This window comes from Panthera uncia, assembly GCF_023721935.1.
Source record: "Panthera uncia isolate 11264 chromosome B2 unlocalized genomic scaffold, Puncia_PCG_1.0 HiC_scaffold_25, whole genome shotgun sequence".
Lineage (NCBI taxonomy): Eukaryota > Metazoa > Chordata > Mammalia > Carnivora > Felidae > Panthera > Panthera uncia.
In genome coordinates, this window is record NW_026057581.1 from 19,894,302 (window position 1) to 19,898,194 (window position 3,893).

Consider the following 3,893-nt stretch of genomic DNA (forward strand, 5'->3'; position numbering starts at 1 on the left):
ATAGGCTCCAGGCTCCGAGCCATCAGCCCAGAGCCTGACGCGGGTCTCGAACTCACGGACCGTGAGATCGTGACCTGGCTGAAGTCGGACGCTTAACCGACTGCGCCACCCAGGCGCCCCTAGGCGCAAAATTTTTTTAATTTTTCTTAACGTTTATTTACTTTTGAGATAGAAAGAGACCGAGTGTGAGTGGGGGAGGGGCAGAGAGAGAGGGAGACACAGAATCCGAAGCAGGCTCCAGGCTCTGAGCTGTCAGCACAGAGCCGGACTTGGGACTGGAACTCACAAACTGCGAGATCATGACCTGAACTGAAGTCTGTGGGTCGCCCAACCGACTGAGCCACCCAAGTGCCCCTAGGCACAAATCTTTAACAAATGAATTGCCCTGTTCTTTTTCTTCACAATCCACCACAGAGTTGAGTTGACCAGCTTAAGCACAATGAGATAAAAGCTTACCACTGTTAGCACACTCAGTAATTTCCATCATTGTGTCACTTTCCACTTTTTTTTTTAGTAAATGTGAATGTGATAAAGTTTAAATTCAGATGATCACACGAACACTGATGTACAGGCAGGAATGGTATTTCCTCTGAAAATTGAATATTCAATGGCTGGATGTTAGTATCAGCACAAATAGCTCATAATATCCATTGGTTGGAGCGGAGAAAAGCCATTTGGGATGCCACGGCATAATGCACATAATTTGCTCTGGGATGCTTTGCCCCTATGCATCTCATTTGTTCAGCAAATAATTATATAACCTATTATATGGGAGGGCCAGTGTTAGACTTTGGAAAATACAAAGATGAATAAGGCACAATCACTGCCATTAAATATACAGTAAAACTTGAATTAAAAAGATTCAGGGATTCCTTTATTCTAATAATGTGTAATAAGAAGGTCATGCAATTGCACAGAATTCTCCTTAAAAACAAGACACATCTGTGAACCACATCCCAGTGACGACCAAAGCTCCACCTAACTCACCGGCTACACATAGACCCAACGCCACCCAGACTCACAGCCCTGTTCAATCTGTTTACAAAACAGGAGAAGAGGTGAAAAGTACAATCCACCAATTACACACCTCTGGCTGCCATTACTTCACAGCCTATCTTCTGACTTCCTGAACTCCTTTAGGTATTCCCGGGAAGGCAAATAGCTTCCAGCTAACCAAACATTCCAGGTTTGGGAAGACAATGGCTTCCATTTATCTTTCTCTAAGGATGATAAAGGAAGAGAAAAGGATGAAACAGAAGATTGACATGAGAGATGGAATCCAGATGTACACACATCAGTTGTCCAAACTGGCTCATCTCATGGAAGGCTCCACGGTGAAGTTGGGGATCAGAGGACCATAGTTCTGATCTTTGTGCCACAATTTACTTGGGCAAGAGCTCAATTTCTTCACGTGCAGGAGGGAAACAATAATACATACCCTGCCAACTTTATAATATGTGAACATTCTTGAAAATAGAAATATTGTATAAAGCTAAGGTATCACCCATGAAACCAAAAGCTCTTTGCTAGCTGTGAAATTTTAACCTTTAGTGTTTTTGTCTTTAATCCCCCATGAATCAATAAAACTCCCTTTGGGAGACATTTAACGTTCATTAATTTTAAAAACAATTAAGCATCTACTATGTGCTACACAATAAGCTCAGCACTGATCACATGAAGGTGAGTAAGGCAGGGTTCCTGTTCTGTGGGATATCACATTTGTAATAGGAAAAATAAATCACTGCAATATGTTGCATATGTTATTACAAAGGTATGTTTATAGAACTGTGGGAGCACAGCAGAAGGTTTAGCTTGTTTCTTACCACCAAGTTCTAAAAGGTCCCAATCCAAAATCTGGCAAAGTCCTCACGAGCTGACCTGACTAAGGTCAGCTATTTTTTTCCCTGCCACTTGTAGATACCTCCCCTTGTACTGTTAGAGATAGATCACTGACATGTAACTTTCTCTCGGGCTGCCCTTAGAGATGACCTTGTGGTTAGGTAAGAGGCATCAGTCATATCTTGAGCATATTTTTGAAACTAAACAGAGCACCTTGATTTCAATGAGATTAGGAGGGATCATTTACTTGCTCAAAATCCCATGGGAACTCTCATATCTCTATGTTGGTTAAATGATATCCCTTGGCCACAGAGAAGATTTACAACCCATGAGTTAAAATGGCTATTCTGCCTGCCAGGGGAACAGTATTTTAACAAATGATAACCGCAGAAGCTAGGATTGGAACTGTAATGCCAGTAAAATGCCTATTAAAATAGCAGATAATTTAATTCTTGGTAATTGCATATACCTTTGCCTTTTCTTTCTTACTCTTCCATTTGTATGAATAAATTAGAATCCTCCACAAATAATTAAATCTGGGTTCTCAATATCCCCAAAATAAGATTGATCTCTCCTTCTTCAAGTTGAAACTACTCATTGCAGAAAGCAATTTGATAAAGCATATAAATTTCATTTCAGAAATAGGAAAACGTTGGCAAAACATATACATTAGCCCCATTCTACTTTTATTATCCTTGGTTCAAATGTCCTTCAGGAACATGAAGGTGTTTCTGTTTGTAGTGGTTTTCCGTTTTTACCAGGAGAAGGTGGTTAACTTTTTAAAAAATTTTAAAAGCTGAGAAAAACATCTCAAATCCATTTTCTGCCACTGTAGTGAAAAGATTTTGTTGTTGATGCCACTTGTTTGGGTTTTCACACAGGTGATATCTAATAAATGGTACTATCCTTTTTTTTTTTTTAAGTTTGTTTATTTATTTATTTTGAGAAGACAGAGATAGCATGAGTGGGGGAGGGACAAAGAGAAGGGGAGACAGAGAATCTCAAGCAGGCTCCTCACTGTCAGCACAGAGCCCAACACGGGGCTCGAACTCATGAAACCATGAGATCATGACCTGAGCCGAAACCAAGAGTCAGACGCTTAACAGACTGAGCCACCAACGTGCCCCTATCATTTAGGTTTTAAGAGTATGTTTTTTGACTGCCTCTAATTGGATAGCATGGATACTGGGGATTCATCCGTCCTGTCCTGCCTGATCCTCTTTTTCATTAAGAGCCCAAGTTGCAAGGTAGGGCGTCTTGAGGTTAAGGGTATGAATGATGGTGAGCACAGCTATGGACCACCTAGAGGCCACCCTACCCTTGGCCAAGTGACTTCTGACCCACCAACCTAAACAATAACTCACATTAATTTTTAGTAGGTAAGCCACACAGTCAATAAATATAATACACATGCCAATTAAGTTAGCCTTTTCAATATGCTCTCAAAGTAATTTTTTAAGCTTGCCATGATTGTTAGGAATCGTCAATCTGTCATGTTGGGACTGGAACACTTACTCAGACTTCTATAAATATAAAACCAGGATGCAGATTATTGCTGGTAAAGCCAGTTATCAGCAAATGTCACATCAATATACAATGTGCTTATAGCCACATGAAGAAAATTGTGACTAGCTACTTAGCCTTTACAGGAGGAATTCAAAATTTATGTTCCATAGAGAATTTCTGAAACAAAAGCTGCCTTAAAGAATTTTTATACCTATTCTTCTCAAAACTTTTAGAGCCTTGGAACTCTCTTTATAAAAGAAACCCTATGAGAACAGCCAGCAATCGAAATAGATCATGATAGTGCCAGACTAGTCATAGCTTGGTGGAACCCAGTATCCACCCATGGGACCTGCCCCATGCCTTCTGATGCTCTGGCCCCAGAAAGATTTCCCCAACGAAAGTGCCATATAAACTAAAATCCACATTTTATTTTCTTTTGTTTTTAGTTTTTTTAATGTTTCTTTTTGAGGGAGAGACACAGAGTGTGAGCAGGGGAGGGAGACACAGAATCCAAAGCAGGCTCCAGGCTCTGAGCTGTCAGCACAGAG